This window comes from Planococcus citri, chromosome 4 (assembly GCF_950023065.1).
Source record: "Planococcus citri chromosome 4, ihPlaCitr1.1, whole genome shotgun sequence".
Lineage (NCBI taxonomy): Eukaryota > Metazoa > Arthropoda > Insecta > Hemiptera > Pseudococcidae > Planococcus > Planococcus citri.
This window is the reverse complement of record NC_088680.1, coordinates 36,752,413-36,768,385: the sequence shown is the minus strand read 5'-3', so window position 1 is coordinate 36,768,385 and position 15,973 is coordinate 36,752,413. Positions and strand designations below refer to the sequence as shown.

The 15,973-nt window shown below is 33.4% G+C and overlaps 1 protein-coding gene across 2 annotated transcripts in view; it reads left to right on the top strand.

The window, feature by feature from the left end:
• The first annotated feature begins 2,407 nt into the window (after window positions 1-2,407).
• Window positions 2,408-15,973, top strand: part of LOC135843824 (Krueppel-like factor 8) — a 33,210-nt gene continuing 19,644 nt past the window's right edge. Inside the window, exons 1-2 of one of the 2 annotated variants that reach the window (XM_065361849.1) lie at window positions 2,408-2,806; window positions 14,466-14,557. The gene's annotated coding sequence lies outside the window, so the exon portion shown is untranslated. Of the gene's footprint in view, window positions 2,827-14,465; window positions 14,558-15,973 lie in introns of both variants that reach the window. The other variant, XM_065361848.1, reaches the window with a different exon arrangement.

The following is a 15,973-nucleotide window of genomic DNA, read 5'->3' as shown; positions in this document are numbered from 1 at the left end:
AAAAAAACCCAAAATATACAAAAAAAATTAAAATAAAACTACAAGAAGCAAACAAAAAAAAAACTGAAAAAAAACTGAAAACAGAGAAAAAACGAGAAATGAAAAACAGAAAACAACTACGAGTAAAAAAATGAAACTTTAGACAAAGCGAAAATGAACAAAAATAACACTTGAATAAAAAAATCAATCAAAAAAGATTGAAACAAAGAAAATAAAAAAGTAGACTACATATAATAATGCAAAAAAAAAAACAACTATAAGACACATTGAACTAGATTGAACCAAAGAAAATTGAAATGGAACCAGAATAAAAAATAGAAAAATTACAACAAGGTGTAAAAAATCGAGAAATGAACACAAACGAAGAAAAAATTGACAAAAATAGGCCCTAGGCGTATGAAAAAATCCCCACCTCCTCAAAAAAGAGCTGAAAAATTTCCTAAAAAACTGGGAATGGCTCAAAAACAATCGAAAAGATACAGCAATGAGAAAAAAAATGAAAATCAAGTAACCGAAAAGAAGAAAAATAAATAAAGTAGAACCAGGATAATGATTTAAAAAACGGAAAAGAACGAAAAAATAGCGGAAATGGAGTAAGGGAGTTTACTGAAAAAGAAAAAAAAACAAAAAACGACCAAAAACGACTGAAAGAGATGAATAAACAAAAAAGAGCCAAAAATATTAAATCAAAGATTATACATACCTACTTATCTAACAAGTAAATAAAAAAAATAAAAAATTGGCTACTATTACAATTTTAAAAAAAGAAAAAAAACAACCAAAAGAACGAAAAAAATGGTAAAAAATGGAAAGCAATTTTGAAAAAAAAAAACAAAAATTGAAGAAGTGGCTAAAAAAACAGAACGGGGAAAACATTCGTTCTTGTTTCTTTTCTCTCACTATACATATCTTGGTCCTACTCATTTTCATAAACTGATTTTTTCCTGTTGTCACAGAATTTTTCTATTATCATTTTCTCAGTTGCAATGTTCAAACACGTTTTCTATTCAATTCGTTTCTGAATTCAATTTTTCAATTTTATTTCTTTATATAAACGGAATAGACTTCATTTTTTTGTTTTTTTTTTCAAACAATTTGAACAGAATTTTTACGATATTATTGCCTTCTCAGGAATTTTTCTTAAAAAAAAAAGAAAACCCTGATGTAAAGATGCTGAAAAGTATGTAAATTTTTTATACGACAACTTGAAAAATTTGAAAATCCAAAAAAGAGCACCAAAAGTTTGATGAAATTTTAATTCGAATAGCAAAATTTTCATTGCACGTATTTAAAAAAAAAATGTTCAGAAGAATTCCAAGGTTTTATTGTAATGTTAAGACTATTTTCACAAAGAATTTTAAAAAAATCATTTGCAAATAATCAAGTATCAAAGTTCAAAATAGGTAAAATAAAATTCGAAATGACACATTATAACTCGATTGAATATAGGTTTTTATTATTACGTTAAAAGACGTAATAATAAAAACCTATATTCAATCGAGTTATAATGTGTCATTTCGAATTTTATTTTACCTATTTTAAGACTATTTTGGCATTTCTAAATATTATAGAAATGATTTACTTACTTATAAACCTATAAAATTTACAATTAAGCATACTTTTTAAATGACTGATGACAAGGAATTGAGAATTTTGAAGAATAATAGAAGTCCTCAATTTATCAACTTAATATCTTTTTCAAGATTTTTCATTTCTTTGATTAATTCAAAATAATACTTAGGTACTTAATTTAGCAATTTTTTTCTCAAGAAAACTTAAGAAGAGGCCGAGGCGAGACTATTTAGCAAAGCAGATAAAAGGTGACAAATGAGAGAATTATGTAACCAGGTCAGCTGATATCAATATTTTGACTTCTCTTTCACATCAGACAACACTCAAAAATTAAGTAGGTATTTTTTTAAAAAACTTTGAAAACTGTTGCCCCGCTCTCCGTTCACACAAAGACATTTGTTTCTTGAACCTGAGTATGCCAGATACTCAGTAGGACACCCTGTATATAGAGGACGAAGCATAAAAACGTGTGTAAAATAAAATAAAAATTCTTGACCTCCACAATTTCGATAAAAAATTACGTGTGGATGCGACTAATCGTTTACGAACCTGTCGCATCGTAATACGAGTACCTTACGTGTTGTACACCTCAGTAACTCACTACTAGTAAAATATGCTAAAAAGATGTACACATTTCCTACGCTAGCTGTCATGGGCCCCCCTTCCCCCTTAGCCATCCCCATCGTCAGCAATCAACTGGCGCGAAGAGGTTTCTGTTCATTTATTCTCCCTTCCCGGGATTATTTTTTATTTTTTTTATAAGATACATTGACACAACAACGTAATACAATATAACTATACACATAGTAGTAGGAGGAGGAATTGGCCGTAACAGCATCTAATATTCATTTAGTAGACGAGTTTAGTTGTTATTCGACAACAAATACGGTTACACTTGGCAGGAGATAGACAGACAAGTGAGCAAGAGAGAGAAACAGAGTGAGAACTCGTCGTTAGTACCATCGCCGCCAAAGCCAAAGTGACCAGTTGACGTTATAAACTTGGTGATAATACAGTGTGTGTTCATGTTCGATGTACCTACTCGAAGTATTTACGATTATATAGTGTAATTACGGGCTTTTTATCGTGTTCTCGAGTGTACTTTTACATTTTGTTACAGTGAATATTGTTGTATAGTTATTATTAAATAGTGTTTTATTACGAATGTTGTGCTGATAAATCTCGTATGTCTATGGGCTGTGAATAGGATTAGAAATTGATCGCGAATCCGAAGGTACTTGTCATTATGATTTGGTAAATTGATTTTTTTTTATTACTTGGTGGTGGTTGGTGGTGCATCTTCTGCAAAGGTTTATCTGTTTCCGAATGAATCCAATCGATCACCTAGCTTATTCGAATAATCGAGTGTTTAAAATACATACAAACCTACCTAGCTTCCTACCTACCTCTTTGTACGTACACATCGACTCATTTTGGAGATGTAAATAATAGTGATTTTTACGTCAAAAAAAATATACAAAAAGGAGAAAACTTTCGACTCGCAATGTAAATAGGAGTTCTTCCGTGAGCGGTAAAAATTTCACCGAGATTCTCTGTCTTGTGTACACACGCAAAAACCTCACCAATTATACCTACCTATACGAGCTTCCGCATTCGAGCCAAAGAACGAGGCTGTTACGGTACCAGCAACTGTCACCGAGGCCAATTAATTACATGAAATCTCACCGATAATATACAATATGATTATATCGAGGTAGGATCTCTCGTTTCGTCTTTATTGTTTATTATACTCTCGAGTGTTCTTCTTCTTCTTGAAGGTATTACCTAGCTAGGTGTACTATACCTACCTCTACAATGCTAAAGCCGCCGTGCTCAAACCCCCGGTAATTTGTGCTGCAAAAACACCACAAGTCCGCAACAACGACTACGGCGGCGTAACAATTAAAAACACGGATAATTTCAACTCGCGTTCCGCAACGCTGATCAAATATGTCACGCCGAGAAAATATAATTACAGACGAGCAATAAGAACGATACAATTCTTTAATTATAGAACTCACTAGGCATACATATACTAGATGTACCTATCGCGAAAGTATACACCTTACGTTAGATCGTAACACCGATATCATATGCTGATAGCATTGTTGCTCTTTTTTCACGTGTATCCATGCTATCTGCGAGTACCTATACCTACGTATAAGGTGCCCGCTGTCCTCTGATGATGGCTTTCCTATGTGGTTAAAAGTCAGCATAGGGTCGTCGTACTAGGAAGTCGAGGGCCTCGTTTTTACATTATAAAATGCTTCACACGAAACGTTCAGCCTGATACTTGTCATTTGGTCAAGCATCAAATCAACTTGGGATCTACACCGGTCAATTAGATGTAATTCTAAGAGTGTTCCCATAATATTGGTTCAATTTGATGAAAACTGTATAATAATGAAGAGGATAGTGTCTAATTGGTTTTTGAAAAGGTTTACAGAATTAGAATGGTCATTGTGTGAAAATACAATTTACAATCTGCACCACTTAAGAATCTTCTTTGAAACTTATTCGTATACTTACTGGTTAATTTGAAGGCAGTATTATGATGGTGACGAATGATTTCGGTGTAATTGGGATCTAAAAATATTCAAACGGTGTGCACAACTTACTCTTTGTCGACCATCGAAAGCGATTTTGTATCACTCCGTCAGAATTTGCTAAAATTCATGGACAGTTTCAGTCGTTGAATTATCTTCTGTTCCGCTATATGGAAACGATAATGACTGGCCATCTAAAAAAATATATTTAATGAATCATAAAACAGTGGAATTACCAAATGAACTTTTACATAAGCCTTTAACTCCGATCAAGCAAAAATTTGCATCATTGAAACCGGAAGATTTTGTTGTCATCCACAACTTCAGAATCAAATTTTGAGCTGCTGCGAGTTAATTTTTTGATTTTTGGCAATATAAGGTTTATCTCATTAATGTATTACTTTTTGGAATACAGGAACAGGAGTCAATATTGAAATGAAAATCTGAAAATTGATATCTCTATTGAAGAGGCGACCCCTCCCCCCCCCCCCCACTTAAACTCTCACTCGCACATCGATTGCGACCAATTTCAATTTGACCTGACGCTTTTCAGCAGAAACTGAGACTTTTCTTATTCTTCAGAATTTTGGAAGAGTTCGTCCGACTTGAATGTCGTTGAAATCTATTCTTTCAGTTGATTGTCTTTGAGAGATAAAAAAAGATTACTTTTGCAGAAAAAAGTTTGATTTTTTTTCAAAATACAATTTTTGAATTGCTCAAAAAACACATTTTTAAGCAGTCATCTTGAATTAGCGAATCACCTGCCCAATTCGGTTCAGAATGTCGAGCTTGAAACAAGATTGAATTTTCACCTGTCAGATTTGACCTTAGAAACGCGCTCACATCAGATTGGAATTGCTCATAATCGGATGGGAAAGTAACCTGAGGGGGGGGGGGGTCGATTTTAGTATAGAAACCGATTCTCAAGTTTAGGTACTACTTTTATAAAAAAGAAATTAACTAACAAAGGGCTACATCTGCCATTTTTAAAAATGCTCCAAAATTCGAAAAATAAATTCAGTAGATCAAAATTTTGTTCAGAAGTGTGAGTGACCTGGTGATTGATCTTTATCCAAAGGAATAACTTTAGAGATGGACATCCATTTTCACAAGGTGTCTGACAAACAGGTCAACATGCGAAGTCAGGACAAAAACAGGAATTTCAGCAAGACCATTTTACAACGTATCAATTTTTCACAGAAAAGGGAGAGTTAGGTCAAAATTTTCGGGAGGGATTTTTTTTTGAAATTTTGGCAATAAAGCAAGACTTTTTTCAAACGTTTTGGGGGTCAACATTTATTTAAGTCAACATTTTTATAAGTCTTTCTATTTTTAACAAAAAGTAAAAAAAAAATTTTAAAATTTTTTAAAAAATTAAAATTATTTGGCAATTTTGGCAATGGCGATTTCTCGCAAAAAGTAGAACTTTTGGTAATGCATTTTGAAAAAAATTCTCTTGTTCAGTTTGGACGGGTGAGGGAGGACGGAGGAGGAGGGAGGGAGGGAGGGAGGGAGGGAGGGAGGAAGTCATACATATAAAAATTTATTCGAGAGAAAATTATTTCCATTTTTTTTTGTTTTTGAAAAAATCTTTAGAAAAATGAAAAAAAAATCAGAATTCTGGAAAGCAATAAAATGGAGAATTTTAAAACTTAGATACCTAATGAAGAAAAAGGCAGAACAACAGGACAGGAGAACACTCGAGCATTATTTCAAAACCTCTAAATCACTTATTTAAAATTCTTCTGAATAAGCCTCCTCTCCGAATAGAAAAAAATAAAATAAGTGAAGAGTGATATTCCAAAACTCGCTTTGTCCATTTTTATCAAAGTTGGGTTTTCAGTGGTACCTGGTAGATGAAGTATTAACTCACATTCCTACATCATCAACCTACCAAAATGAGGTGTTAAACTCACCTAAATAGCCAATTCAATAAAAATTGAAAAAAAAATAATGTTCCAAAACGCGCTTTGTTCATTTTTATTGAAATTTTTTTCAGCAGTATTTAGTGGATGAAATGTATACCTACACTCTTACATCATAAATCCACCCAAATAAAGTGCTAAACTCGCCTAAAAAGCCAATTTACCCGTTTAAAGGGAAACTGTTTTTCCTCTCTCCTGAAAAGTTGTGAAAATGGACAAAGCGAGTTTTGGAATATCACTCTTCAAGTGAATAAAACAAGAGAAAATTCGTGTAAAATTTTTCAAAATTTTTAATTTCTGCTTCAGAAATCTCCTATTTTTTTTCAAGAATGAACCTTTCTCAATTCCCCAAGTAATCATTCTTCTGCAAGGAGGAGCTCTCATCCCCAGGTTGAAAAATATCAAAAATATAAAGTATGAAGAAATTTGTTTAAAATGTCCTATGTCTGTATCAGAATTCCTCTGAATAGGGCTCCTTTTCCGCTTTCCAAACGATATTGGCCTTTGGGTGCTGAGCTCCAAAAGTTGAATATTAGAATGATGATGATGATATATTTTTATTGCTAAAATGAAATTTTCAATTTTTTTCCTTGAGATTTCTGATCAGGATAATTATACGTACTTTAATCCTGAAGCAAGATTGAAAATTGTAGAAAAAATCGTCATTCGATTTCTTCATTTATTTATTTATTTATTCATTCATTTTTTTCCCGTCTTGATGGAGACTCCGAACGAGGGATCGCACATTCTTGAGTGGTTTTGTCTTAAAAATAAAGTTAAGGGTACTCAGAAAAACTTGAAAAAGAAATAAAATTTTTTTTAGAAACATATTTAAGAACTTTTAAAAATTTGTTTTTCAGCTTTGCACAGCTCTGAGCAGGGAGCCGAACATCGGAGGGAATCAAAGTTTTTTTTTTTTTTTTAATAAGGAGGCAATTTAGAGAAATTCTGAAGCAAAAATTGAGGATTTCTGAAGGTGATTTTGGACTATGGCATTCAAATTGAAATTTCTTCCAGATGTTTACAAGTAGTAAGTATTCAAAAATCTGATAAAAAACCTCAATTTTCACTAGAATTTTGATACAAATTCAAACTTTGAAAAATCTTGAGTTTACATGGATTTGATTTTTTGGTGGAGGGGGGGAGGGTCTGCCCAAAATTTTTAAGACGCTGGTCCACGAGATGCTGACTTTTGAAAACTTGAAAAAAATTCTTGAATTCTTCACATCATGCCTGACTACGAACATTTTATGAGTAAATCCTCCTCCACCCTCAACGTTTTTCAAAAAATTCTGAAATTGGAAAACCTGAGCCTTCTCTATCACTCCTTCCTCCCCCCCTATCTTGATTGTTTTGGAAAAAATGTTTGAGGTTGGAAAACCTGGAAAAATTAAAGAAACTGCTTCGTGAAGATCGCATTGAAAATCGTTCATCAATATTGTTAGGTAGATGGGTAATTCTCAGAAAAAAGGTCAATTTTGATGTGCATAATTTTGAAAAATGAAAATCATTTTTTTGGAAAATTTCAAGTGGGAATCATTTGTATAGGTGTCCCAGATCCCTGCTCTAGTGTTGGCCTCAATTCAATCCCCCCACTGTGGACCCCGGCCCCCCTAAAACAGCGATAATTAGGATTCGACCCTCATCGGTGTGTAATATGTCGATCGATATGTTTTCGAGGTCGTAGAATTCGAATCTGGAGTTATTTTTTATGTAGAGGTGGAGGGGGAGGCGTGGGGAGGGGGAAAATGTCAAATTTTGCTTATATTATCGTGTAATATGTCAATTTATGTTTTTCAGGCCGCAAAGTTCGAATCTGGACTTATTTTCATGGTAGGGGTAGAGGTGAGGTGTGGGGAGGGAGAAAATGTCAAATTTTGCTTGTTTTATCCTGCAATATGTCGACTAGCGCGATAAAAGTACAGCTGTCTGAAATTTGGCCAAGTCGAAGGACAAATGGTCGCTGGACAAGCCGAAGGACAATCTCAACGTTTTTTCGTTTCTAGCCTTACCTACTGGACATTATTCGATTTTTAACACGTAATAAATGTGTACTTATCATGTAGAATAACTTCCCTTTCTCAATTATCGTTTTTGGCGGGTTCATCAGGGTAAATAAAAAGGCAAGCCGAAGGACACCAATTTTGCGAAATATCATATTTTCAGAGACAAGTACGATCAGAACGAGCCATTGCGTAGGTTATGAGAATAACATTGCGGGGTAACATTTTTATGAAGACAGTGAACCAGTGCAGCCACTCACCAGAAAAAAATATTGGATTGGGAAGCTACCAAAAATAATTGAAAATTGCTCTAAAATTTGCGCAAAAAGTGTGTGACAGTTTTCAAATGTGAAATCTCAGCTCCCTATGGACTTATTCTAATTGCAATTTGCACAATAATGGACCTTCGTGTTCTATGATAATGAGAACGTGCCAATTTTTCCCTAAAAAAATGAAGTTCATGACACTTTATAACATTCATTTTCAAAAACATGGTGTGTGACAGCCAAGTCGAAGGACATTTGGGGTATAAAATCGAATGTACACCAATGAAAGGAGGGGCTAAAAATTTCAATACCATATGTGAAATGTGTGGGGGATGATCCTTGAATGGACCAAAAAAAAAAAAAAAAAATTCATGCTAAAACCTTTGAGAAATTTGCCATGTACACGATTTTTACCTTTTTCTGAGAATTACCCAGGTATAAAAAAGCAAATTCCCAAATATTCAGTTATTTATTTTCGCGATTTGGTAGATAATCGTACCAAGTAGTTATTGTCTCGAAGACTGTGGAGCCTTTTGGAAAAATGTGATTTCAACAAAAAATTAAGAAAAGAAATAAAGTATAAATGAGCAATAATTATTCTTTTCAATGTTTTACGAAATTGAGAATTCCTGCCGATTTTAGCATATTGATTAAATCTTGTTATACCAACTAAATTTAATCAAAAATTTGTCTCGCCAGTCCTCGTGCTCATTCTCACACTTCTAACAGCAGATCAAGCTGCGAGATCAAAAGCAATTCTACCATAGTAAGTATCAAGTCTTCTAAAACGTACAAAGTCATCGCACCCACAAGTAGAACATTTTGAGCCATTTAAGTGGTCACTTTACAAGACCTACAATACACCTACTTACGTAAATATCTCCATATTGTTGTACTAATGCATCTTAAGAGTTAAACTTCTCGAATCGAAGATCACTTGGAATTGTATAAAAACACACCACGAATTTCCCAATTTAACAAACAAAGAGAGCATTATTTTAAAATCACACTCGTACCTATGTTCACGGATATGTTCAACTTGATGATGTATATCCCATTTTACAAACATACAATAAACTTAAAAGCTATTCTCTGTTTATCTTGCGTTATATGTCCGAAGTAGTACATACAACTTGATACGACAATAAACCTTGTCATAACATATGTCCTGTTATCAAAACACCTAACTGTATTAAAGCCCATAAAGAACCTATTTCAACTATGAGATACTTTGTATATCAGAACACCTTAAGTACCTATGTACTTGTACCACATATACATATTTTACAAACACCAACACCACTCGTTCATTTACCAGGTATAGTCTCCTTCATGGCAGTGATTAGCTCATGCATAAGATCACCTAAATTACGTGACAGGTCAAGATCTCCAACAGTCATCGCCTTTTTATTTCATTTACCAGTCCAGTATACCTAAGAATAAAATACTTTCATCTGTCTGCCAAGTCAAGCACCCGAAGAAAGTTTTTCCTAAAAGTTTCATCGCGGGTAAATCCATAAATAACCTCAACTGTTAACTCTTTTTTTCTAAATGGGTATTTTTAATTCGTGACTCAGGGGGTTAATTAAATATATTATCTACCTAGTAGATTACGCGGTGTTGGTTTATTGTGCAATCCTAAAACAAAGTAATTAGAAATTTTCACAAAAAATTCGTGACTTATAAAATAAGCATCATTAAAAAGTGATTTTTTTTTTACTTTTTAGCGTATTATTAAGATGTTTGCGCGACGGCGACTGACGCAGCCAACATTAAATATTAAAATTACCGTGTTCAAAAACAAAATAATTATAGGATTGTTTTGGTAATGCTGCGTAGCGTATGAGTGCGTAGAATTTAGGAAACTTCAAGTGACAACTGGTTTTTGAAATGTGGAGCAGAGAGTAGGTAACTGAGTATAGTGAGTGTGAGTCTAACCTGCAAGTAATATGTACTTAGCGTAGGCATTATATGGGAATAGCCGAATAGGAATGGGAAGTGTAGGTATCCAAATTGGTGTGTACTTAATCGATTCAATCGGTTCGATGGCTAGTAAGAGTTTCGGGCAGTTTCGATGATTTTAAAGATAATTTTAGTTGATTGAATTGCGCAATTAGTTTTTATGGTGATTTAAACGATTTTGACTCCTGAGGTCAGCAATTACTTCAGCATGGGTATGATTTTAACGAGATTAAATTAAGCGATTGGTACTCAAACTGTTAGATGATTTTTAAACACTATGTTGCGAAGTTCGAGGGGCTATAAATTAATCATCAAAATTCAATTAAATTTTGTAATAATCATGTCTAGACTGAATAATGAAGCATATGTTTTCACACCAAGAGGAAATGAAGTTATTGAAACACTTTTGGACGCCTCGTCTCTTCCTTCAATCATCCCAGATTTAAAACATATGTATACTTATACCCACGACCCACGTGCATTAGGGTAGATCGCCCCCCCCCCCCAAGAAGTCAACTAATTTTTACCAAATTCAACAGAGACCTTTATTTTGAGTTGAAAGTTACCCAGAAACTTTTTTTTAGCTCTGGAAGTACCGGTGGGGAAGGGGGGGATGAACTCTCATTTTTGAAAAAATTGTGATTTTTTCGCTCCTGTCGCTACCCAACCTGTTTTTGGAAAGAATGGCTCAGTCCCAAATGAAAGTATTTGAGATTTTTCGTCGATCTATCTATACCTAATATTGCTGTCAATAATCCAAAGCTACTTTTAAGGTTCTACTGAGCGGTTAGAAATTTTCAAATCGCTCAATTTTGAATAAGTTCGTTTTTTGAAAATTTTTTCTTCACAGATATTTTGGATTAATTATGCCAAAATATTGAAAGATAGCATTCCTGAAATTAGGGAAATATTTTGGAGCGCAGTGGTGTTGATTTTTTGGCCATTATTGCCAATTGAAAAAAATTGAAAAAATTCATAAGTTTTTGGCTATTCTTCTCGGTTTTTTGATAGCTTAAATAATCAATTTTTTATCGTAGTTAAAGCAATTAAGAAAATGATACAATTTCATAAAAAGTAGGCACATATTAAAATAACGATAAAGTCGTAAAAAATATTCAAAAAAGTTGTTAAAAAATCATATGAAAATATTTCAAAACGGAAATTATGTACATACTTATTAAAATGGTGTCAAAAGAGAGGCATAATATTAAAAATCTTGTTGAAATTATACTTAATAAAAGCTTCCAAATTTTGTTGAAAAGGGCATTTCTGGTTATAATAGGTGAATCGGCCCTATATAGGCTCAGATTTTGAAAATATTCAGGGGCATTTTCGGAAAATCAAAAAATATTTTTAGAAAACCGATTTGACTCAACCCTCTTTTGATCTCCCTTATGCAAAAAAGTCGTCGTGTTTTCCACTCAAAAAACTTCTATTCAGCACCATGTTGACCAAAAATTGTGAAATCTATGCGGTTTATGGAGGGACTAAGAACCAATTATGGAATTTTTTTCAATTTTTTTTTCAAAAAAATTTCAAACTGCTGTTACTCTCACTCTGAAGCCAAAAGCGATACAGGTTAGATTTTTTCGCCAAAATGTTAACCTCAAACCGTAGTATTTTCGGAATATTTTTCAAATTTTATAATGTGCTAGATAAGGGTCAAAAATCCAAAAAACCAACTTTCTGATGGGAGTTTTCTCCCGTTTTTGAACGCATAAAATATTTGAAAAATTCGACAGCTGATTTCAGACTTTTTTGTAGGTTTTTCACCCTTTCCACTCGGCTCACATTTCCTGGATGAATTTTTTTCGGCTCCAACATTTTTTTTTTGGTGTCCCAAAAATATAGTGTGAATATTTTCAAAATCTGAGTCACCTATTGAGTATAACCGGAGGTATCTGCCCTTCATAAAATATCGAAAAAATGATTCACCAAGAAAATTAATAAATAAAAGGACCCCTTAAGGTGGTTCACCATAGAATTTTTAGTTGCCCAATCACAAAAATACAAACCTCACAAGGGTCCAAAAATCTCAAAATTTTGATTTTTGACTAATTGCACAAAAAAACAAAGAAAAAGAAAAAATGTATCGGTCTAAAATAGTAAATCGGCGATTTTTCATCACATCAAGCGTAAAAAAATTATAAGGCCCAATGAGTATTTTTATGATCCATATTTTTTTGGAAAATTGCTCTATAACTTTAAGAAATTGTCTTTTCGGTTCAGAAGTCGAGTTTCCTGGAGTTTGAGCGCGATTTCGAGTCTTCGTATCCAAAAGTATAGATAGGTACATATTTTTTGGACTCAAAATTCTCAAAATTGCCCTAAATTGGTCGAAACATGCAATTGAGCAGCTACAACTTTGGAAATCGTTATTTTCAGTCGCAAGACCAGTTTCTTAAAGTTTATGGAGGCGACTTCAATCCTGAGCATCCGAAAAGGTATTTTTTAGGGCCAGAATTTTTGAAGAATTGCGCGATTTTGTGAATTGTATTGTACAGTCAAAAATTAATTTTTCTGAATTTTTGGGGAAATTAATCTTCTTCGTGGAAATAGACATTTTTATCACCCTTTTTTTTGCTTTTTCAAAAAGTTCCCGAATGTTGAAATTTTGAACGTGGCAACCCTACTAGGACACATAAGACTCCACAAATGCCTCACCATTCCAGAAACAAGAACTTGTGACAAGAAAAAATGATTATCAAATTTTCAGCTATCAAATCGCATAATGTTAGAATAATTGTCTTAAGAACCCTCAATTGCACACATTTTGGGTTTTTCCATTGTTTGATTCTAACAATTGATTTCATTCAAAGACAATAATTTCTTCATCATTGATGAAATCATCCGTCATCGAATCGAAATTTTCTTCAAAATCCAAGTAGATACGCATTATCTAAAAATCATGTTTATTTGTAACCTAAATTCTTTCTTCGACAAATAAGAGGATAAATATTTGGAAAATCACCGAGTAAATATTTTGATTAAAGAATGTTAACCTTTTCAATTTCAAGTTTATCAACATACACGTCGTATTACAATGGAAACTTAAATCGTCAAGTGCCCAGCCATTAATAATTAGTAACCGCATATTTTACATAGAAGCTCGTATAATAGCTCATAACCGGATACCTACATAATATGAGTAGGTATAGTTTTCAAATGGAAACAAAGAAACAGAAACACATTTCTTTTTGGTTTAGGTATGGCGACTAAGCACCTACCTACTTAAGTACATTTAATCATTGACACAACTCACGAGACTGAATAAGATGTGGATTAATCAGTTATTCTCTTTGGCCTTGAATTCTTTTTTTTTTTTTTTTAACTAGATAAGTATTTTGTTCCAAAAAGAGAGAAAAAAATCACCGTTATTACATCGTCAAGACTCAAGACTTGAATAGGTTTCCAACTACATACACGGTACATTATTCCTAATATAGTCGAGATTTGGCAAACATTTGAGAATTTGTCGACTGCATGCACTTGTATGTACTTTTTGTACTAATCTCTTCGTCCAATAAGTTGCTGTTGCTCATTACCTATACGTGAGATGACCGCATTACTTCGTGTAGGAGTGCCTTAAGTGTACTCGGTAAAATCTCCTTATCATTTTATTGAGTATATATTGACACCTTAACACATCACGATTACGATCACGAGGAGTGTCCATGTCCCGTCTACCAATTATCAATTCATCTAAACGATTCCTCGACCGGAATCGCTTCAGGATTTTCTACACACATGACGGGTAGGTATAGGTAAAGGTATGGGTTGTATGTATTATTCCAACACATTACACTAGGTTTACTCGTGTTCACCGAGTTTGTAGGTATATACGAGTAAATGCTGAGAATTTATACTTATTTAGAGATAACGATCGATCTTATACACTCGTATCGTGGTTGATCTTTCATATCGTTATCGTATAGGTACTCCAACGGCTTCGTTAATTAACCGATAAATGCGCGAAATCGCTTCACAGTTCACACCTTGTTCGGGTGTATGAATGTAGATGTAGGACTTATAAGTACAAGCACATTGCGTATAGGCCTAAAATTTATACAGTTTAGATCTGATAAGCTGAGTATGTGCTTTCTCGCTTAAAAGCTAACCGCTGGTGCTGGTGACCTCAACATTGAATTACCTATTCAAGACCAATTATCTATTGCATTTGTGTGTTTGCAGGTTACAAGCACGTTCGCCACGTTTACGTTCAAAATGACAACTCGGCCAGCAAACTGTTGAAATAAACGATAAGATTGATAGATAAATCTATGGTGAGTGATTTTCAAATATTGGTAATTTATTCGTCAATTTGCAATTTAGTGGCCATAGGCAGATAAAGATATGAATGGTGAATAGGTTCCAAATACATACTATTTTGAAATGATCTTTTCATAGCGTTTCGTTACCTATAGCCAATAGGTGTGCCTGATGAGTTTTAAACTTTAATTTTGACTGCGAGAATCCCTCCCTCTCTGAAAACAGTTTTTAAATTTCTTATAAGAGAACATTTCTGACTGGCATTCTCTCATTTGAATGAAATCAAGCTATGTAGATTGAAAAATTATGTCCTGAAATCCCCAAAACCAAAATTTTAGGTGCTAATGTTCATTTTTGGATTTGTGACGAATTTTTAAAATTATGAATTATTGTATTTTTTTCCAAATAAAATGAACCATAGTGATTACATTTCAATTCGCTCTCCCTCCCTCTTCGAGAACCACCAGTTTCAGATACGCAATTCTAAAGTCTCCAATGAATTTTCAATGTTTTCCAGAAATTTCCAATTGCTCTGGTAGGGGCAAACGTACATGTTTAAAAATAAATTTTTGACCAATTTGTAAATTCCAAAAAAATTAGGAAAATTACCCAAAAATGGCATTTCACGAGCGTTTTTTGTTTTGTTATTAAAATATCGTCTGGTGAGTTTATAATTTATATGGTAGCTCGACTCAAAAACAATCGCAATTAGACCAGTTTGGAGTGTCCAAAGAGTTTCCAATTTCCTTTAGAGAAATTTCATATTACTCTAGAGCATCCAAAATGTTTTTAAAAAAGTTGTTTTCAATTTTGTGAGTTATTTCGACAAAAAAAAATAGTTTTTTAAAATCTGATTTTTTTGGTTAAAAATTCACTAACCTATTGAACTGACATATTCCCAGAATTTCTGGAGAAAATTGAAAAATCGTTGTAGGTTCCAGAAGATCTTAAAATAGGTGGTTTTCGAAGTGAGGAGGTGAGGTGAGGGGGTGTAAATGAAACAATTATTCACGCCGGTTCGTTTTGTTGAGAGAAAACTTTATGAAGATGTTGTAAAATCACCATACTAAAAATAGCCATTTTGAATTTTTTGAATTTTCAAAAATTTGTTAAAATCCAAAAATGAACTTCGGAATCTGAAATTTTGTTTATGGGAGTTTTAGGATATTTTCTTTCGATCTAGCTTACAATTTAGTTTCGTTCAAATCAAAGAGTGTCAGTTCAGGATCAGAAGGTTCTCTTGTTAGTCTTCTTAGTCAAGATTGGCCTGGTCGATTGTTTTCAAATTTGCATCTTGGTACTGGTACATTCAAGAGCTTTCGACCAAAAAAAAAACCGACACCTCCCTTCATCGTTTCCCCCTTTAAAAATTTAAATACCCGAGGCTGAATATTTATTGAGGTAACAGTTTGGGTATTTTTATGATTGGT